Genomic DNA, 21,969 nt, shown 5'->3' with positions numbered 1-21,969 from the left:
AGAATTTGTCTCAGACTTGAAAGGATTTCTTATTGTACAGAGGCACTTGGAAACGCCTTTCCTTTTGTTTAATTAAAGGAAATTAACTTTCAAAAAAAAAGGACTCAAAAACTATCTCTAAAGTTAGTTTCTAGAAAAGGTGAAGTTATTTACAAAAAAGCAAACTTAACAAGATGCTAAGGGCTCTCAGCCCACGGCTCTGTTCGTAACTTCACCGTGCCTTAGGAAACCTGATGTAAGTTACTGCTAAGTCCACGGCGCAGCTACAGCACTTCACTGCAGACCCCAGAGACGTCATTCCAGCTGAACACTCAGGGCACAGGGGGCATCCCTGGCGTGGGCCAGCCCTTTCTCAGCGTTCCTACCGGGTGCGGCTGAGGGAAAAGCACAGGTGTGGCAGCAAAGGTGCACCCAGCAAGTGCTCTTCTCGTCCCCCCCTCGCCCCAGGAATAAGCAGCAGGTAAGAGGCAGCTGCAGTGAGGAGCTTCTGCATCTAATGCCCGTCACCCAGCATGAAGCTGCTTCCTCCGCTCTGCCTCTACTTCCAGATAAGCCCATCACCCTCAAACGCCCTCCCCCAAGAATACCTCTGACTTTACAACAGACCAAGATGCACAAAATGTCAAAGCTACTTGTGTTCAATTTATCAATGGCTGCCTACGGTAATCTGTACCTGTTTGTAATGCTGCTTTGTTACTGGTCTTTTGTTTTTTAAGGATTTATTTTATTTATTTATCCCCCCCCCATTGTCTGCTCTCTCAGTCTGTTTGCTGTGTGTTCTTTGTGTGTCTGCTTGTATTCTCATGAGGCAGCTCTGGGAACCGATAGTGGGACCTTCTGGAGCAGGAGAGAGGTGATCTTTCTCTTGCGCCACCTCAGCTCCCTGTTCTGCTACATCTTCTCGTTGTCTCTCCTGTGTCTCTTGTTGCGTCATCTTGCTGCACCAGCTCTCCAGATCAGCCGGCACTTCTGCACAGGGCAGCACACCTGCGCAGGGCAGCACTCCCACGTGGGCCAGTTTGCCTTCACCAGGAAGCCTTTGGGCATTGAACCTTGGACCCTTCATACGGTAGATAGGAGCCCAACAGCTTAAGCCACATCTGTTTCCCTGTTACAGTCTTCAGACTCAAAACTAAAAATAATCTTTATTTTGTTTTTTAACAACCAAATTTCTCCTACTCCAAACCAAGTCCAGTTTTCTTAACTTAAACTTGTGCCTTCCAAAACCTAATATTCTGGGAAGTGGATGTGGCTCAACTGATAAGAGTTTCTGCCTACCACATGGGAGGTCCTTGGGGCCTCCTGGAGGAAAAAGAAGAGAATGCGTGCCCGTACAGCAAGCCAGTATCCGTATGAGTGCCCATGTGCTGAGCTAGGGCCTGCACGAGTGCCCGCGTGGTGAGCCAGTGCCCTGCACAAGTGAGTCACGCAGCAAGATGATAACACATCAGAAGAGAGATTGGGGGGAGGGGAATCAAGGTGAAGCACAGCAGAAACCAGGAACTGAAGTGGCACAATTGATAGGGAACCTCTCTCCCCATTGGAAGCCTCTGGAATCGAATCCCGGTGAATCCTAGAGAAGAGAGAATGAGAAGAGAATACAAGGAAGTGGTTGTGGCTCAACTGATAGAGCATCCGCCTACCATACGGAGGGTCCAGGGTTCAACACCCAGGGCCTCCTTGACCCATGTGGAGCTGGCCCACGTGTAGTGCTGCCGCGTGCAAGGAGTACCGTGCCACACAGGGGTGTCCCCTGCATAGGAGTGCTCCACGCGCAAGGATGCACCCTACAAGGAGAGCCGCCCCACATGAAAACAATGCAGGATGCCCAGGAGTGGCACCACACACACGTGGAGAGCTGATGCATCAAGATGACGCAACAACACAACAAAAAGTGACAGTTTCCCGGTGCCACACAACACGAAAGCAAGCGGAAACAGAAGAACACAGCAAATGGACACAAAGAGTAGACAACGGGGGTGGGGGGGGAGACAAATAAAAATAAATCTTTTTTTAAAAAAAACAGCAACAATAGCAGGGCAGGAGAAGGGGAAGGGAGGAATCATTAACAAGCAAATCTTTAAAAAAAAAAAAAGACTATGAAGAACTGAAAACCAAAACACAGAAAACTTAAAAAAAAAAGCCTAATATTCTGAGTTGAGCAGGTCCATTATGCACGTGAGAGCTACTGCAAGAACAATTAAGCATTCCTGCCTGTTCAAGTCCATCTAGAGGGAACTGACCCTCTTGCTGCCTCTGCTGCTCCAGCGCACAGGAGGGAGTGCACACAGCCCTCTCGCGCACGCCGTCGCTCAACTGGAGGGTGGCAGGCTGAGGAGGACCAAACCTGAAGCCACAAGCAGCTGAAGACGCTCGGCCCGAGGCGATCCAACCCGAGTGCCCTCCTCAGGCTCCCTGAGCCTTGCCTTACCTGCTCTCCACTGCACCAACTTCCTCTGCCTGACTGTTGCCGTCACATCGGCTACGCTCACTTCTCAGTGTGGGAGCACAGACCCAGCAAAGCAACACCAGCAGTGCCTGGAACCTGAGGGAGATCCTAGGGTCCGCCGGACCCACTGCATCAGAAACTGCGCCTTAACAAGACCCAATGGCGATCGCAAGCAGAGAGAGGCATGGTTTAGAACCTCCCTCCTCAAAAAAGCACAACTCTCCCCCCTTCACACCACCCTTTCCACAGGTGCCCGCAGCCCCTGGAATCTAAGAAACCCCTTTCCTGAGCCCGCTTTCACCTGCCTTGGGAGCACTCTGTGCAGTCGATGCCCACCCCCTTGGCCCCACCTGTGGCCCCCACGTGCGGGCACTTGGTCTTCTCTTACCACCTCCCCTGCACAGCCACAGCCTCCTTTCGCGAGGCTCCAGGACAGGCCAGTGAGCAACACCCACCTGGCTGGCTCATGCACATTTCCAGCTTCAAATGTTCAAAGCCCTGGGCAGGCGCATCTGGGTTACCACCATCCTCAGGGGCCATCCTGGGTACCTCCCCTTTCCCCTGGCCGTCAGCCTACAAAGGAAATACAAACCCATCCATTTCTTCCCATTTCCACAGCCTCTGCCCTTAGCCGTGCCACGCCATTCCTCATCAACAGCCTCCTTTAGTTTTTTATTTCTCTCCCCTTCCCCCCTGTTGTCTGCTGTGTCCACCTGCTGTATATTCTTCTGTGTCCGCTTGCATTGTCAGGTGGCAGGGGAAACTGTGTCTCTTTTTGTTGCATCATCTTGCTGCATCAGCTCTCCGTGTGTGTGGTGCCACTTCTGGGCAGGCTGCGTTTTTTCACGCGGAGCAGCTCTTCTTGCAGGGAACACTCCTTGCACGTGGGACACCCCTGTGCGGGGGCGCCCCTGCATGGCACGGCACTCCTTGCACATGGCAACACATGGGTCAGTTCACCACACAGGTCAGGGGGCCCTGGGTGTCAAACCCTGGACTCTCCATATAGTAGGCGGACGCTCTATCAGTTGAGACATGTCCGCTTCCCAACAGCCTCTTTTCAATGACCATCTCCATTCTTGCTCCAAGCAGTCCTTTCTTCATTCAGCAATCCGAACAACCTTTTAGAAATCACATCTTGTCCCTCTTCCGCCTGAAGGCCTTCAAAGGCTCCCCGGGTACTGAGAAAAAGCCAAGACTGCCACACTGCACTAGCCAAGTGACGTCTCGTCCACACCAGGCCCTCCTAAGGGCGAGGAGGCCCGAAGCAGGCAGCCCGCAGGCACCAGCACGTGCCGAGGGTCCTGGCAAACCTGCCCACAAGGCCTGTGCCCGCGCACCCGCCGCCTCCGCAAGCTCCGCTCCAGCCGCCGGCCGCTTCCCACCTGGGGCCTCTGCCACCACCATTTCCTGCACCTGAAGCACCAGGTGTGCAGCCTACCTAGCTCATCCCCATCCTTCAGGGGCCACCTGCTAGAAAGGCCTTCCCCCTTCCCCTCAACCAAGTGCCCTCTCTCCACCTGGTGCCCCGTGGCACTTACCCTACAGCCTGAAGGTAACCTATTCACTTGCTTGTTGCTTTCCCTGAAGGAAAATAAGATTATAAGCTATTTCCCAGTACTTACTCATCAGTAAGCACAGTGTCATCATCAAAGTCAATACTTAGTAAATATTTGTTATGCCTTTAAGGAGTTCATTTTTGGAATCCATTCCACAGAATCTTAATATTAACTGGACAATTCTAAAGGCCTACAGAAAGGGTTGTAGTGGACTAAAAAGGGCCCCATCCAGAAGGAGTCAATTTGTCCACCCCTTGAATCTGGGCTGCATCTTGTGACTTGCTTTGACCAACAGAATGTGACAAAGGTGACAAGATAGGACTTCTAAGCTGGCCCCAGGAAGCCTGGCAACTTGTGCTCCTGTAGGCGGCCTGAGCCGGCCTGCTGGAGAGGCCACGAGAGCGGAGGGCCTGGCTCCCAGCCCAAGTCAGGGGGCTCAGCCCCCGCCCACCAGAGAAGCCCTGCCCACCCTGAGCCACAGACACCAGCAGCCACTCACCGTCTCTAAGTCCCTACGGTTTGGGGTGGTCTGTTATGTGGCAATAGAGAGCTGACATAAACCCATGACAACTTTCTTTTTTTTGATGTTCTGGGGTCCGAGGATTGAACCCAGGACCTCACATATGGAATGCAGGTGCTCAACTACTGAGCCACATAGGCTCCCCTGAGTTGTTTTTTTTTTTTTCATTTGTTTTGCTTGTTGTTTGGTTTTGGTTTTTTTCAGGTGGTACCGGAAACCGCTTCTGGGAACTCCCATGTGGGAGGCGGGAGCTCAACCACTCCTGACAACTTTTTTAAAATTGCAGAATACACGGGTTGAAATCAGGCTTTCTCAACCTTGGACTGCTGACGTTTGAGGCTGGATCACCCTCTGCTGTGGGGCTGCCCTGGCACTGCTGGAAGCTCAGCACCCCTGGACCCTACCGACTGCACGCCACCAGCACACTCCACGTTGTGACAACCAACGATGTCTCCAGACAAGCAATTCTGGAGTCAAAACACAGGAGCAAAGCGCATCTGACCCTCCACGGGCCTGATGCTGCCGCGAGAGAGGGCTCACTGCAGTGCCTTCTGGCTTGCTCTTCGTGCACGTCTCCTCAACCTCTTCTCATCTAGGCCCACACTTAGGTTCGCTTCCTCCTTACTGGCCCCAAAGGCCAGTTAGTGGAATGCACACTGGCAGGAGTACCTGCTGGCCCACTGGCAGGGGGGTCACTCTTCTGCTCCTGCCACAAAGACAGAGGCTGCACAAGAAGGGGCGTGCCCAACACCCCTTATGGCACCAGGCCTGCCACCCAGCAGACACTCAAACCTCAGCTACCAGGGAGACTTCAAAGATGGACAGAAAGACAACACTTGCTAAGGCAAGCCAAACCCAAGATGCTTTAAGTGCAGCAAGTTTAGGGACCACTTACACTTTAAAGGAAAAAATCTTAATAATAAAATAAATAAAAAAGTAAATCTGGGAGGGGGTGTAGCTCAGTAGTTGAGCACCTGCTTCACATGCACGAGGTTCTAGGTTCAATTACCAGTACCTTCTAAAAAAAAAAGTAAATTCAACTAGCAAAATTCTAATTTTACAGACAAGCTATTATTTTAAATTTAAAACACAAATTTAGCATGTTTGACAAACACCCCAAGATTTACATAATACAACGTATGCTCCCAAGTTTAAAAGTGCAAAGGAGAAAGAGGACTTAGCCCAGTGGTTAGGATGCCCGTCTACCACACGGGAGGTCCGTGGTTCAAACCCCGGGCCTCCTTGACCCGTGTGGGGCTGGCCCAGGCGCAGTGCTGATGCGCGCAAGGAGAGCCCTGCCATGCAGGGGTGTCCCCTGCGTAGGGAAGCCCCACGCACAAGGAGTGCACCCCGTAAGGAGAGCCGCCCAGCGCGAAAGTAAGTGCAGCCTGCCCAGGAGTGGCGCTGCACACATGGAGAGCTGACACAAGATGACACAACAAAAAGAAACACGGGTTCCCGTACCACAGACGACAACAAAAGCGGACAAAGAAGAACACACAGCAAAGAGACGCAGAGAACAGACAACTGGGGCGGGGGGTGGGAAGGGGAGAGAAATAAATAAAATAAATCTCAAAAAAAAAAAAAGTGCAAAGGCCGCTAAATATGAATTGAGTAGATTTTAGTTTACCAACCTCCCTTAAGGTAGACTTTCCCCCATTTCTTCAAGGTTTCTACTAATGACAACCCAGACCCTCAATCTCTGCTTTCCAATTTGGCAGCCATTAGCCACATGTGGCTTTTTAAGCTTAAATTTCTTAGAATTCAATACAACTAAAAAGTTACTTTCTCAGTCACAGCCACACCGATGCTCGCCAGGCACGTGACCAGGCTGCCACACTGGACAGTGCGATTCAGAGGACATTTCCATCACTGGAAAAATACCAATGGACAGGACTGACCTAAATTACAAATTACAAACAAAAGTAAAACATTTTAGGTTATATGAGTTACTAATTTTTTAAAATTTTTTTAAAATTGTACAAAACAAACAGTTACGTCCTAATGTAAACCACAGAGTACAGTTAATCTCACAATCATAACAATGTTTTTTCATCAATTTTAACAAAGGTACCACACTAAAGCAAAATGTTAATAATAGGAGAGGGGTATATGGGAACTCTGTAGTTTCTCCATGACTTTTCTGTAAACCTACAGCTTCTCTAATAAAAATAACTTCTAAAAAAAAAAATGCTAAAGCAAAAGAGAAGAGGAAATGTATTACTTTCAAGAGTGGAATTTTCTCTCTTCTATACCTACAGAGTACTCACTGTTGCACTGTCAGGAATGTAATTTTTTTTAGTTAACATAGAGCCATAAAGAATGTTACTATATAACTAATTACATGTTGATTAGTTTTAAAATCAGTAAGAACAGAAAATGAGTATCTAAGAGGCTGCTCTGCTGTTAAAAAGAAGCATTTACCCACTGGCAACATTAATCAACTTTAGAATCTTCTAATTTTGTTTTAAAAATGGCAGAGGTATCTAAAAATCTGTGAACAGATATTTAAACTAAAATATCTGCAATTTAAAAGCTAGTCCAAGGAAACATTCTCCTTAGCAACTCTGCACCTTCTTGAATACTGCAAGTTCCAAATTGTAAGAATTGTGTGGTGGTCAGTTCCCACACTTTAAAACATGTAAAGAAGGCATAATGTGCACTTACTGTTTGAAAAGATACACCTTAAACGCCTTCCCAGTTAGGATCAGGCCCAGCGCCTCCCTGCTCTGACTCCATGGACCCCCTAAGAGCTCCCCTTCCCCCTCCCGCGGCGCTGCAGCCCCTGCCCGAGCCCAGGACCCACGCCGGGCAGTGGAGCCTCGGCCTTCCCGATGACCTCCCCTCCACTCTCAGGAAAACCACCTGGAAGCTCAGGTCAAGAAAGTAGGGATGAAGGCCCAGGCAGGCTGACCTGTGCCAGCCCTGGACGGGCAGCGGGACGGCCAGAGGAAAGTGACGTGCGGACAGCAGCGGGGAGGAGCGCATCGGCAAACAGCGATTAAAACAGATGGGAACAGAAGCAACCCCAAGGAAAAAAGAGAATCCTGGACTGCTCAGGGAGGCAAGCTGGACACCTGCGCGCGTCCACAGGACAGGGCTGGAGGAGTGGCCTCGGTCGACAAGCGGCGGGAGGGCCTGGAGCCCAGCTCTGCCTGGAGTTCAACGCCCAGAGACTGAGCACACTGAGAGCAGAAAAGGCAACCACTTCCACATGGAAACAGGAACACCTGGCGACAAGCAGGAGTAGAGAAGTGCTTCAGGTAAAAAGGGCAACAGAAATGAGGCTGCTCGAGTCACCCAAGAGTCCCTGCCTGGCTGCACACACCCTTGGAGCCCAGCTCTGCACCTGCACTTCCGTTCTGAGACCCCCAGAATCCTTAAAATAGATTTACCTTTTTAATTTAAGCCTCCCCCCAAGGCTCAGACTTTTTTTCTTTCCTTCTGGGTGGGAAGGTGACACCTGGAGACAAGGAATTAGACTGCAAGGAGAACAGAGCCAAGCACAAAGCCCAGGTAACACCTCGGGCCGAGCGCAGAACCCCCAAACACCTCACAGGGTAAGAGCATCCAGGGGAGCAGCCTGGAGGAGCCGAGGAAGGCAAGGGTGGGGAAGGAACCCGCAGACGGAAGTTCTAGTGCAGGGGTTCTTAACAAGGGGTCTGTGAGTTTGAATTGAAATTCAAAAAGACATTATTCTTGTGGGGACATGTTAGTGCAGGTGCATAATACACGGTATAGTGTGGACTTAGTAAGGGGCCCGGGGTTTTCACCTGACTGGCAAAGGGGTCCGTGAACAAATAAGGTTAAGAGCCCCTACTCTTGTGGGAGTCAGAACATCTGAAGTAGGAGCAGTCACAGGAACCAAAACTGAGTTCTTCCTCCAGGTTAAGTGCTGGCTAAGCCTTTTTTCCTAAATATATATTTTTATTAGAGAAGTTGTGAGTTTACAAAACAATCATGCATAATATGCAGAGTTCCCATTCATCGCCCCTCCACCAACACCTTGCACGGTGTTGTGGGACACGCTACAGATTACGAAAATGCTACTAGCACTATGTACTATTTCCTGACAGAGAAATTACGGCTTTCCCCCTCGTTTATCATATTCCTAATTTCTACAATAAAGATATTAAAATTTTTCATTATTTAAACACCGAAGTTCAAGATAAAAACTGAGACAGTAGAATGGGTTTACTGAAAAGGGCATTTTTGTAAAAACATCAGCGCTGATGGCTTAGGGGAACATGAACGAGATCCCCGGAGCACCCAAAGCACCCAAAGCATGAGGCGAAGGAACTGGGGCAATGCAAACAGATGCATGTTTAAGGTGTTTAATTTTAAACTGGAAAAGATACCAAGATTAACTGGGGGTTAAGTTACGTAAGACTTAACTTCATGTCTGAAGGTAGACTAGAAAGAGCTCCTGAAGAAACTGAGGATAAAATTGCTGGCAGCTATGTTTCTAAGTGGAGCGATCTTTCCTTTAAAAATACATGAAAGATGGCAGGTGCAGACACTAAGTCTTCCAAGGTCAAAGGCCAGAGCTGACGAGAGGCGGTGCGGAGGGGTCATGGCGAGTGAGCTCTGAGAAGGGCGAGTGAGCTCTGAGAAGTGCCCAAGTTTCAACGCTGGGCCCCGGCCCCGCCTGCGGGACCTCAGCCCGGTCACTCCTGGGCCCCAGGTCTGACCGGCTGTGAAACGGGGCTGTGAGCAGAGCCTGCGGCTCACAGGAGGGGCAAGCCTGTAAGCAACAGCTCAGCACCAGCACCAACGAGCAGACGCTGCCTCGCTCGGAGCCCCTCTCGCAGCCCCTCGGCAGGAGCGCCCGGCAAGCTGGGGCTGGGCACGGCTCCCGGCGTTCAGGTCCAAGGCCCGCCTGCCGCAGGCTTCTCCAGGCTGGCCTGGTCCGACCTCTCCCCTCCTCTGGCTCAGAGACCTGGACGACCCTGACTTCTTTAGCTTTCCACCATCGGGTCCGATGCTCCCCTCACCAGCGTTAAGAAGCCTCAGGGCAGGATCTGGCCTCTCGTGGGGGCACTGGGTGAGGGTCTTATCAAAGAACCCCGCCTCCTCCTTTCCTCCCCACACCTGACAGCGCTCAAGCCACCCCACCTAAGAATCTGCGCAGAAGAGAGCCCTCCCGCAAGCCCACAACCCTCTCCAGCCACTGCCCCTGTTCGCTTCCGAGTCCCCTCACCCACTGTCACTCAGAGACCCCCAGGAACCTCCTCTTCGGAGGCGCTCCTGCTTCCCACTCGGGCCAGTCTGCTTCCACTTCTCGCCAGCCGCTCCTCTTGGAATGCGCCTTGGGCTGGGGCTCCAAACCCAGCCTCTCCCGCAGACCTTCTCTTCCTCTGCCCACTCTTGAGCGCTGCCCTAGGCTCTCCTTGAGCTAGCCCAGGGGGTCTTCCCCCTTTGCACAATCTCTGGGTTCTGCACCCCAGGAAGGCACAGTGCTACAATGCTGTCCACCCTGGGGTACCCCATGCAGAGAACACTCCATTCCCAGTCTAACAGGGTGCCCCTCCTCACTGGTGGTCCTCAAACTGCTTAGTCCCAGGACCCCTCTGTGTTCCTAATTATGGGAGACCCCAAGGACCTTTGCTTATGTGGGCTGAATCCATTGTAACTTACCCTTAGAAACAAAAACATAGGTTTCTGAAATGTTTACTAAAACAACAAACTCATTACACGGTCACGTAAGTAAGCTTTTTATGAAACCACCTATTTCTCCAGCCTGCTCATGTGGTGAGAAGAGCGCAGTGCCTCCCGCATCCAGCGCAGGGAAGGCTGTGGCACTCAGGTCCGCTTCTGCCTGTGCCGTGCTGTTTTGGTGAAGTGTGGGAGGAAAATTCAACCTCACACAAAAATGGAGTTGGAAAAGGTATTTTAACAGCCTTTTCAAATAAATGAGGGTATCCTTCTTTGATAATACACCAAAACTCCACAGTGGTAGTTTCTCAAAGGGTAGTTCCACTGGGGGATCTGAATGTCAATTAGCATTTTGCGCTATTATATTAAACTTCGTTGGTTTTACTCCATTCTTGCATGCAGAGTGCGAGTTTGGAGCATCTTGCACCGGCCATTTGAATATTAGTTCACTGTGTTGAGCAGATCTTCCAAACGCTGACACATTTCTTTTTAAAAATAGCCTCATTAGCATCACCTCCAATCTTATGAGAAAAGTCTTCAAGTACTGGGAAGCTGTCAAGCTCAAGGCAGCAGAATCAAGTTTTCCGAAATTCTAATTCCATTTAAAAGTTAAAATTTTCCTTTAAGCATTCAGGTTCAGGCCTTCAATTCTGAATTTTGAAAAAACGTCTGCCAAAGACCCAGGTCTAAGCAGCCACAGCCCCCCATCAGGCCTGTCCCGGAGACAGCTATTGTACCTCTGCACACATCAGGGCTCCAGGCAACTATCACCTTGTCACACATCGGAGTAAAGGGAGGGGCGCAGGGGTCCCTGGGCCACCCTCTGACAACCACTGCTCAGAGAGCTGGCTGCTCTCCATTACCATCAGTTGCTAACACTGCCCAAGGCGCCGCCTCCCCTCCAGACCTGGCGCTGGAGCTCCAAGCACGCACAGTGCACCCACATGTGCACTCACATGCGCAATGGTCGCTAACGCAAAAATGCTGCATGCAAGCCAGACACAGTTCCTCTGCACGTGGAGCTTCATGCTGGCAGGTCGACCCGAGGGCCATGAAGACAGCAGGGTGCGAGGGGGAAGATTATGGAGTCCCAGGGAGGCGCAAACGGGCACCTGGCAGCTCAGCGCCTTGCTGGCAGGACCTGAGCACCCTGCATGCCTCAGCCCAGGGAGCCGAGCACCGAGTCCCTCCCAGTGCCGCCACCACTGCCCCTTACTCAGTCAACGTGGAGCGCCCACCCGGGGGTCCAGGACAGTGGCCTGTGCTCCGTTCCTCCTCCTCGGGTGTTTTCACGCCATGGCTCTCAAGCGCTCGCCCTCACCCACGCCCCTGCCTCACTGTGCCCATCTGGAACCTCCATCCTCCTCCTTTCTCTGTGCATGCCCCAGGCTCAAGTGCCCAGCGGCACCCTTACAACAAAAGCCACATCAGGCTCTTCTACGTCACAGCCAGCTCCCAAGATAAAAGTCCAAATTCTTTCTCGAAGCACCCGACCTCTCACCCTCTCGGCCCTTGGTACTCTGTGCTCTCACTGACTCGCTGATAAGTGAGCACCGCCTGCACATGAGTCGCTGGGTGCTGGCTCGGTGGGGCAGGGGACTCCACCTGCCGCATCAGGAACACTGCGCCAGCGCCACGCCTGGAGCAATCTCTGCCCTCCCTAGCCCCGCCCTGTCTGCTGTCAGACTCCTTCTCAGAACACTTTTTCTAAGAAGCCTTCCCTAAATTCTAGACCAGGTTAGGTGCCTTGCATTTCCCCTTTGAACCTGCTTGTCTGGCTCCCCTATTAAACTATAAACTCAGTAAGGTCCTAAACCGCTTCCTTTCACAATATAGCAGCAGCACCTAGCAAAATAGCTGGAAAAAGTATATGCTAAACTAGTTTCCAGTTATTTTGCTCATGAGAATATTATAAAAAATACTCACTCATTATTACCACTAATCAGCAAATCAAGGGACGCCAACAAGAGTTTTGTGAAATCCAGGGGTTGAGCACCTGCTTCATGTACAAGGTCCTAGGTTCAATCCCTCGTACCTCCTTAAAAAAAAAAAAGTTTTATGACCTCTAAAGAGTCAGTACCACAAAGTGGGGAAAGGGTGAATTCTAAAAACAAAATAAGCCCAAATTTTACCAGTTTTGAAAATAAGGTATAGGCTTGAAATTGCCCTATATGTATAGTTTCAAGAAAAGAAAAATGTGAGAGAAGACACAAGAAAAAGTGAGATATATGAAAAGAAAAAAAAACAACGAAACAGCTGATAGATGCATGGCCCATACCCTGAATTAATCTTTCTACAGAACCAGGAGGAAAAAAGGAAAAACAAATCTCTCAGTAAGCTGTCTTCCTATTACATTATCATAGTTAAAGAGATTTTTAGAAAGCAAGGCCAACGCAAAAGAAATGGCCAGCCCTCCCAGGCAGTAAGGACCAGGCACTGTCCTGAAGGATTCCCGCTAACAGTAATTCAAACAACCCTAGGAGGAGGTGCAGCACCCCTGCTTTACCGTGAGAAAGACGCGGATAAGTCAAAGAACTCGTGCAAATCCGCTCACCAAAAGGAAGCTCCAAATCTTTAAATTCCTATATTTTTTAAAGCCTACTACAGAGGCTTTGACAGTCTCTTGTTTGAAGAAACAATGTCCACAATTTTGTTAACCTTTATTAACTACAAAATTTGGACAGAAAGCCAAGAGATTCTGTAATCCTCAGAGAATAAATTTTCTGACAGTCAAGGTCTAAATCAGGAGATACTCAAATAGATTTGCATAAAGACACATTACCTGCAAGTAAACAGGACTAAGTACAACCAATGCCTTCAGTCCAATCTAATAGATCAAAAAAGTTAAATTATTTCCCCCTTAATAGAGTACATTAAGCTTGAAACAACTAATTATTAAATCATAATGACCTTTTATCAATGGCAAAATCAGTTCAACTAGATGATCTCTGAAGAATTACCTTAGATAAACCCTGATTCCGTCTTTTAAATCAGTAAGCTTTTAGAAATACCTTTCTGAAAACTTTAATTTACAACAAGTAAGGGAATACTTTCATTTAAGTTAAAAAAAAGAGAAAAACAAAACAAAAAAAAACACAACACTGTTCTGTAAAACTGAAAGCTTTTCTATCATTGAAAGCCAGCAAGTGATTTCCATGGATTCCTGTAGCACCTAATGGTAGTAGGCATTAAAAAAAAAAGTTTTTAGGATTCCACTGACCCACTAAACCAATTCAAACCTCTACAGATTGTTTATATTTCTTAAATGAGCATTCTGGAGCATAAATCATAGCTTTAAAAAGAAGCGGTATTCCATCCTTTTCAGAAAACTTAATATGATAATTACATTAGTCAATATATACACATATACACCCACCCCACACACATATTTGGATGATTTTTTTTTCAGTAACATTAAACCAGCATTCCAGTCTTGTAAATTAATCCTCTGATCAGTTTCAGTTAAAATTTGTTCTTTTATTTTCTTGTTCTATGTTCACGAAGTCAAAAACTTAACTGACCAGTCTATTTCATAATTTTTCCAACCATTCTTATCAATGAAGGCAAACTGAAAATAAGAATTTATACACAAATAAAAAGAACTCCTAAAAAAATTGTATTCCATATTGTATCAGAATTACACTAAATGAGGTTTTCAAAATAATGTGGCACACCATATGGTCAAACTCAGATAATATAATTGAGAATGCCTATGACCAATCCACTATGCTAAAAGCCAGAGCCTGCAGACAGTAAGAATTTAATCCAATTTAGAGACCAACATAAGCCAAATCTTTAGGGCAGAGAAAGCCAATCCAGTGAAGTCTCTATAACAAATGCCAATGCTGTACTCCTAAGGTAAAATAAGTATTATTCACTAAAGTATTAGCTAAAAACAACAGATAATTCTACAGACGCTCTGAAGACCGTTTTCATCCCTTTTTTCAAAGCTATTTCTAGAGTTAAAACGTTTCCAATCAAAACAATAACGGATACAGGAACTTTTAGCAAAGCAAAAGAAAAAGGAAAGAACAAAGCTTCATCAGCTACTTCCACAGGATATTGCACACCATCTCCTAGCGGGGCCAAGTCAACTCCTTATAGATCGGCCCATTTCTCAAGCACCAAACACAAGAAGACAGTAAAGCTTTGAGGCCAAACGCATTAGCCGGAGTGAGGTTTAGGGGGGAGGGGGCGATGCATTATTTCTCGGCCGGAGCCGGGCGGCCCCGGCCATGGCCCCGCCCGCAGCAGGCGCGCTCCCGGCGCACCGCGAGGCTGCTCCAGAGTCCGGCCTCGCCCCGCACCGACCGCAGGCGCCCCCGGCCCAGCCGCCCCAGGTCTCGCGCGCTGCTCGCCGGCGGCGCGTCCCAGCCCCACACCCGGGCTCGGCAGGGGCGAGGCCACGGCCTCTCGGCTCGCTTTTTGCAATCTGCACCTTCCGGAAGCATCCAGAAGCGATGCCTCTCAGTAGAGCGCACACCAGGGCTCACGTCCGAAGAGCAGCCCCTCCCCCAGGACCACCGCCCCGCGGGAGGGACGGGCCCACGCAGAGGCGCCCAGCCCCGCAGGCCCCGCGCCCGCGCCCCCTCCTCGCGGGGGCAGCCTGCGCGTTTTACCCACCCCGACCTCGCGGCCCGGCCGCGCCGAGCTCACCGCGCCCCAAGCAGACACGGACACGCGGAGCCACGCACCCCGAGCCAGGCCTGCGTGGGGCCGCGCGGGTCCTGGTGCCAGGCCCCGGAGGCCCGGCCCCCCGGCCCCCCCGGCCCCCCAGGCCCGGCCCCCGGCCCCCCCCGGCTCCCCAGGCCCGGCCCCCCGGCCCCCCCGGCCCCCCCCGGCCCGGCCCCCGGCCCCCCAGGCCCGGCCCCCCAGTCCCCCCGGCCCCCCAGGCCCGGCCCCCGGCCCCCCGGCCCCCCCCGGCTCCCCAGGCCCGGCCCCCCAGTCCCCCCGGCCCCCCAGGCCCGGCCCCCGGCCCCCCGGCCCCCCCCGGCCCCCCAGGCCCGGCCCCCCGGCCCCCCCGGCCCCCCAGGCCCGGCCCCCCGGCCCCCCCGGCTCCCCAGGCCCGGCCTCCCGGGCCCCCCGGCCCCCCAGTCCCCACGGCCTCCGGCCCCCCCGGGCCCCCCGGCCCCCCGGGCCCCCCGGCCTCCGGCCCCCCGGCCCCCCGGCCCCCCGGCCCGCGCCATCTTGCCGCCGCGCACGGCCATTCATCCGCGGGCGCGCTCCGGGGGCGCGGCGGGCCGGACACCTTCCCCACGCGCGCCTCCGCGCCGCGGCCCCAAAGTCGGCGGAAAACCTGCGTTTCAGAACGAGGCCGGCGCCCCGCAGCAGGCGCGACCCGCGCGGGAGGGGGCGGCGGCGGGGGGCCCACGTGGGAAGGGGGCGCCGACGGGGGGCGCGGGCGCGGCGCGCCGAGCCCTACGCGGGGAGCGGGCCTCCGTGGGGAGGGGCCTGCGTGAGGGGCCCCAGGTGGGGGGGCCTGCGCGGGGAGGGGGCCCGCGTGAGGGGGGCCTAGGTGGGGGGGCCTGCGTGGGGAGGGGATCGACGCGGGGAGGGGGGCCGGGTGCGACCCGCTGGGGACCAGGAGCCGGAGAAGGGGGGGAGCCAGAGCGGAGGGGGGCGCCGGGGAGACGCGGCGCCGAGGGAGGGCGCGCCGCCCCCCGCCCTTTGTCCCTGCCCGACAGGCTCGCGCCGCCCCAGCGCCCGGGCCCCGCCGGGGCGGGGGGTGCGCGCGGGGGGCGGCCCGGGGCGGGGGGGCGGGGGGGCGCGGGCCCGGCGGGCCCTGACGCGGCGGCGCCCCTCCCCCGCCGGCTCCCCCGGGCGGGGCAGGAAGGCGGCCGGGGTGGGTGAGGGGAGCCCCCGGCGCGGGAGAGGCTGGCGCCGCGGGCAGGGGCGACCCCCGGGCCGGGCAGGGGCCCCCGGGGCGGGGCCGCGCCGGGGCGGGGGAGGGGCCGCGCGCGGGCCTCGGGGCCGCTTACCCGGCACCCCGCTCCGGCCCGCCGCGCGCTCGGCCGCCGCCCGGGAGGTGTCTCGGGCGCCGCTCGCGCTCCGGCGCTCGGTCGGTCCCGCCGCGGCGGCTGCTGCTCTCCGGCCCGCGCGCTGCCCGCTCCCGCCGCCGCCTCCGTCCGCCCCTCAGACGCCTCCAGCCATCGGGATGGGCGCGGCGGCCCCTGCCGCAGCCTCGGGAAACCCCACGCGCCGCGTCACCGCGCACGCGCGCGCGCGCACGCAGGCCGCCCCGGCCGGCCCCGCCGCGCGTGCACGAGGCCGCTTAAAGGGGCCGCGGCCCCGCTCCACCGCGGGCCGTGGTCGCCACGCAGGTCCGAGCGCGCGCGGGGCCGAGTGCTGTGGAGCGGGCTGGCGTTGGTCAACGTGGGCGTCCGTGGCGCGCGTGGGGCCGAGCTCGTACGGGGGTCGGCCTGGGCTCCGGGGGCGTCCACCCCTCCTCGGGGCCTCCCACGCGCGTCCGTGCTCAAGCCGGCCGCGCCGGAGCGGACAGCACGAGGACGCGAGCCTGCTTCCGCTTCGTGTTGCGGCGCCGGCTGCAGAGTGAGGGTCTTCCCGCCCACGGCGGCCGGTTGACCTCTCGGCGTGGGGCCGAGGCGGGCCCGCGCGTGCGGCCTCCGGGGCGGCAAGACGGAGTTGGGGAAGAACGAGAGGCCTTCACGAGTGGATGTCGTGTGTGCGCTGGGAGAAGCCTGGGCAGGGGAGGTGGACAGAAGGCCCGGGTCAACACCCGCAGAAGCAGGCAGGCCTGCAGGAGCACACCTGCAGGGGCTGCACAGCTAGGGAGGGGGCGGCCAGGGGAGTAGCCCCTCGCTGGCAAAATGGCCCACCTCTTCCAGTGCTCCCCAAGTGGGGAAGAGGATGGGCGCTGCTGGCCTGGAAAGCCCGGGGCCGGCGGCTCTGGCTCCACCGCGCCATGGCTTCACACCTCGTCTCCGCCACGGCTGGTCCTGACCCCCGTGGCCCTGCCCCTCCCTGTGGCGCCTGCCTGGACCCTCTGCTCTGGCCAGCGTGGAAGGAGCCTGGAGAGGGACACCTCCAGGGCGCGGGCAGCTTGCTCCTGCACCCTGCTCTCCCCGAGGCCAGGAAGTATTCCCGGTCTCAGGCCGTTCTGGCCAGCACATCCTTCCTGGAGCCCCTGGGTGGGGAGTGGAATTGAGAAACCAGGGAGGGGCTGGGGGCTCTCGTGCCCCCGGGGAGTCGGGGAGTCGCAGCTCTCAGGCCCTCTGGGAAGAGCTGGGACCCTGCGCCTGGTCCACGCACGTCTGCGCACACAGACGGGCCTGCATTTTCTCTCTCCGTGTTGGTCGCTGGGAGTTCTGCTGTCGGCTCCAGTTCCATTTTAACACCAGGGGTTCCCTCTTTGTCACTCCATGCCCTGGGAGTGAGCACCCTGCTTGAACAGGCGCCGGCTGTGCCAGCCTCCCATCATGGCCAGCGCCCTGCCCACGCCCCCCACACCCCGGAAGGGCTCCGTGACTGTCCCTTCAGTCACGGGCCTCTGCCTGACATGGGCGCCCGGGTCCCACGCCCCCATCCCCCTGCTGCCCTCTGGCCCCCTCCCTGTCCCAGGGGCCCCTCAGACAGGAAGGCTCCACCCCCACCCCCCACCCCCACTTCTTGCCCTTGCGGCTCACCTGCCCGGGAGGGCCTTTGCCAGATGCCCTGGCAGTGCCGGGTCTCGGCTCCTCCCGACCCCGCGCGGGGCACCCCACTCCACCCCACCTTGGTTTTCCTTCTGAGCACAGCGAGTGTGCGGGCCCCACTTCCCCGCATGGCCCACAGGGAACCCCCAGGGTGCGTGGGGAGCGGGGCTGGCCCACGCCCCCGGTTGTGATTTTCGGGTGCAGCCTCCAGCTAATCTGCCCGTGGGCCTCCCCTGGAACTTGCCCCACCGACAGGTCAGAAATCCTCGTTTACACGTTGGTGGGCAGCGTGTGAGGGCAAAACAGAGGGCGGGAGCAGGGCCCCAGGGCCCCATCCCACAGCCTGGGGCCACCCGCCAGCCCACCGGCCAGAGGTGCACAGGCCCCGGGGGCAGGGGGGCGTCCCGGCAGCTCACAGAGGAAACCCCGGGAAGAAAAGGGGCGACCCCTCCGTGGCCCCAGCACGGCCTCCCTCTGAGCCCGTGGCGCGGAGGTCCATGAGCCCTCCGCCTCCAATAGCAGGGCGCCTGGGCGTGAGCCCTGCCCCTTGAGAGCGTCGTTCAGTGCCCCCCCCGTCCTGCAGGAAAGTAGGTCTTCTCACAGGTCTAGATGTTTCTAAGCCTTAGCGCCATCAGGCCTTCTAGATGCCAGGAGAAAGGCAGCTGCCGGCTGCTCTGGCTCTTGGCGCTGCCCGCTGCTCTGGCTCCTGGCACTGCCCGCTGCTCTGGCTCCTGGCGCTGCCCGCGGCCCTGCTGGGCGCTGCCCAGGCCGCCAGGGCGCGGCCACCCGGCCTCCCTCCCGGGAGCCCGGCCGCCCGTGCCCCGAGGATGAGGGAATGGGGCTCCGCGCCCTCGTCCCTGCAGCCTCCAGAGGCCTTTGAGACAGAACTGGGTCGCACTTGCTGGCGAGGCCACCCGCCCCTGCTCCTCCTCCCCCTCGCCAGGGGCCGGGGGCTGGGCTGCTCGGCCCGGGCCCCGCCCGGCAGTGCTGGCACCAGGGGCGTGGGTGGGCAGCCTCGCATGGACAGCGGCAGAGCACAGGCGGGGGGCCCAGGGGCCGAGGGCGGTGGGAGCCTGGAGGGGTGGGGAGGGCTTGTGGCCAGCGGAGCACCTGAGGGCCCCGTCGGGCCTCACTGGCCTGGGGGGGGGGGCTGTCACCTCCCAGCCGCCACCCCTTGCCAGGACCGGGCCAGGACCGCTGCCCCCGCGCAGCGCAGCCGGAGGTGGCGTGTTCCTCGCGCCCAAGCCTCAGGCTGTGCGCCACCTGCTTCTGCTCGGCCTCCCGTGACGTGACCTTCCAGCCTCGGACCCTCAGGACACCCACCTCAGGCCACGGTCTGGGCATCCGGGTGGAGGGAGGGCACCAAGCCTGAGGAGAGTCAGGACGCGCCGGGTGCCGCCAGGCAGGGCGGAGCGGGTGGCTTTCTCCTCTGCATTTCCGGGGTGGGGGGCCTGTGTCCCCTCCCTGAGACTTGGACCAGAAACCCTCGGGAAACTGGGGAGCGGTCCCTGGCCCTCGAGCTCCCCCCGTGGGGGGCAGGCGGGGCCGGTCCTCGCAGAGCTCAGCCCTGCAGTCGGGGGCACGCTGTGCGTGGCTCCGTGGCGTGGGCTTCTCTCCTGCGGGATCCGGGACTGTGCACAGAGGCACGTCCCGACGTGTCCGCCCCGGGCGCCCAGGCCGCCCCGCGTCCGGGCTGTCCAGCGCCACGGCATGGAGGATGCCCCTCGGGTTTGGAGCGTTAACCTCGCTGAGGCCCCGCGCGGGCGCGCACACCACGGCATGCCCGTGCGGGAGCTGCATCAGCGGGGAGTCGGTACCGGTGGCAGGAGCTTCACGGAGCTGACGAGAGGCCGAGCAGGCCCCCACGAGGAGACGGCGGGGTCAGGCACAGCCGGCGCCAGGGGCTATCGGGGAGCCCCGCTCGCCCAGGCTGGCACTGCCCGGCCCCTCTGTCTGGCAGGTGTCCTCCTGAGGTGCCCCTCTAAGGGCAGCCCCTGGGGCCCGGGGGCACAGGCAGCAGGTGGGGGCCTGGCAAGGTGGCCCCAGGGCCCCTCTGGGGCTTCTGGTGTCCGATACTGCCGGGGAGGGACAGGGGAGAGAGGCGGCTCCTGCGTCTGCTCCGCCCTGGCCTGAGCCCGACGTGCTGGGGCAGAGCCGGGCAGGAAGGGTAGCTGCCCCCCGCCAGCCGGGACCCCTAGCCCGCCAGGGTGCCAGCAGCTGCCAGCCCCCCCGGGCATTTGCGGGGCCTCAAGGTTGCCTCCCGCCCACCCCAGCCCCATTTCCTGCTGGGCCTGGGCGGCTCCCTTGGCTGCGAGGCCACAATTGTTCTCCGTGGGCGCTGCCCGCAGGAGGCCGTGTGGTCACCAGGCAACGCCCTGGACACGTCCCGGCCGGTGGCGAAAGCAGACCCCAGAGCGCCAGCCAGATGCGGACACGCCAGGAGCGATTCAGAGGGAGCCGGGGGGGGGGGGGCAGGGGGGGGGGCTGGAGGGGACCAGTCCCCAACACCCACGCTCAGCCGAGGGGAGGGGGCGGGGACAGGAGCGGGGACAGGCCGTGGAGAGCCCAGGATGGGGAGCCCAGGGGCAGGGCCTTGGGGTCGAAGGCCACTTGTCCAGAGGCGACTGTCCCAGCCAGTGGGGGCCCTGGGACCTCGAGACCCTTTCTGGGACCCCAACCTCCCTCTTGCAGCCTGGCCAAGCCTGAACTGAACTGCCACCTGCAGGCCCAGGCTTCTTGGGGAAGGGGTACCCTTGCAGCATCGCTCCAACCCCACGGGGACCCCTGCTTGGCAGCCGCAGGCCAGAGCAGGGGACCCCGGCTCCCAGGGCTGAGCCCCGCCCACATCCAGGCCTGACAGCCCGCGGGTGCGGGGGGGGGGGGGGGGGGGGGACATCCCATGGGAGCCGTGGAGTCCTCAGGCCTCCGCTTCCCTCAGCTGCTGGGAGCAGAGGCTCCAGGCTGTTTGGGGATTCATCTCTCCGAGGATCGTGCCCGGGGATTTGCTCCAACAGCACCACCAGGTAAACAGCCCACACCTGAGGCCCCAGCAGGCGGGAGGAGGCGCCCAGCCCCCATGAGGCTGGCTGCGGCCCCCCGGGGTGCCTGCTAAGGTGCCCGGGAGCCACTGAGGCAAGGCCTCCCCGAGCCCCACCCGGGGCTGCACCCAAGGATGGCCCCAGAGTCCCAACCCCCTGAGCCCAGCACCGTGCCAGCACCCACTCCCCTCTCCCAAGAGGCGGGCGTGCTGCCATCGGACCCGAAGGACCACGTGTGGCGGGCAGCCACGGAGCCATCTTCCCTGGCCACGGCCCATCCACGTGCCCCAAACCAGACCCAGGGAGCGTGCGAAGGGGTGTGTGGTTCCTTGGCCACACAAGCCCAGAGCTGTGCCTGCTCAGGAGCCGGTCACCAAGCCCCACGCCAGGCCAAGCTGTGCCCTGCCAGGCCACGTCACATTACACCACATCACGCCACACCCAGCCCCACCACGCTGCCCTGCGCCCCGCCACTCCACGCCACTCTGAGCCGCAGTGGCCACACGGCATCCCGCCACGCTGCACCATGTCACCCCTGCCACACCGCCCCCAGCCATGGCGCACCATACCTGCCACGTTCAGCCCACGAACAACCGTTCCCCTCTCCCCTCCCCACCCCTCACCTGGAGGGAGAGACCCCACAGGTGCTCCTGGGGACCCCCAGGCCCCTACACGAGCAGGGTGGGTGTAAAACACACACAAAATGGACCATCTAAGCCAGTTTCAAGGTACTGGTCAGTGCCCTTCAAAGCATTCCTGAAACCCCATCCCCATCCACGGTCACCCCCATCTCCCCTCCTGCAGCCCCTGGGGGCCGTGCACCCAGTGCCCGCGTCGGGGTTTGCCTGCTCCGGGCGTCGCCTGTGAGCAAATCGCATGGGAGCTTCTGGGTCTGGTTGGTCTACTTGGCGTCACGCTGCCCAGATCCACGGGGTCACTCCTCCCAGCCGAGGAGCCAGGTGGGGTCACGGCTCCTTTGCCCGCTCCCCTGCTGCGGCCCCTGGGCTGTCCACCTCCTGCTGTTTTCCCCGGTGCTGCAATGACTGCGAGTGCTCACTGAGTCCCTGTTGTCGGTTTTTTTTTTTTAAGATTTATT

General features: G+C 57.6%; 1 protein-coding gene across 9 annotated transcripts in view; it reads right to left on the bottom strand.

The window, feature by feature from the left end:
* GNB1 (G protein subunit beta 1) overlaps positions 1-16,360 on the bottom strand; it is an 87,168-nt gene extending 70,808 nt beyond the window's left edge. The window contains exons 1-2 of one of the 9 annotated variants that reach the window (XM_058304619.1): positions 15,385-15,614; positions 12,110-12,221 (exon numbers count right to left, since the gene is read on the bottom strand). The gene's annotated coding sequence lies outside the window, so the exon portion shown is untranslated. Of the gene's footprint in view, positions 1-12,109; positions 12,222-14,253; positions 14,496-15,374; positions 15,629-16,161 lie in introns of those variants that run through there. The other 8 variants (XM_058304625.1, XM_058304626.1, XM_071217826.1 and 5 more) reach the window with 8 other exon arrangements.
* Positions 16,361-21,969: the final 5,609 nt, after the last annotated feature.

The sequence above is a fragment of the Dasypus novemcinctus genome, chromosome 9 (assembly GCF_030445035.2).
Source record: "Dasypus novemcinctus isolate mDasNov1 chromosome 9, mDasNov1.1.hap2, whole genome shotgun sequence".
Lineage (NCBI taxonomy): Eukaryota > Metazoa > Chordata > Mammalia > Cingulata > Dasypodidae > Dasypus > Dasypus novemcinctus.
Note: the sequence above shows the minus strand (reverse complement) of the source record. Positions and strands in the feature narration are given on the sequence as shown.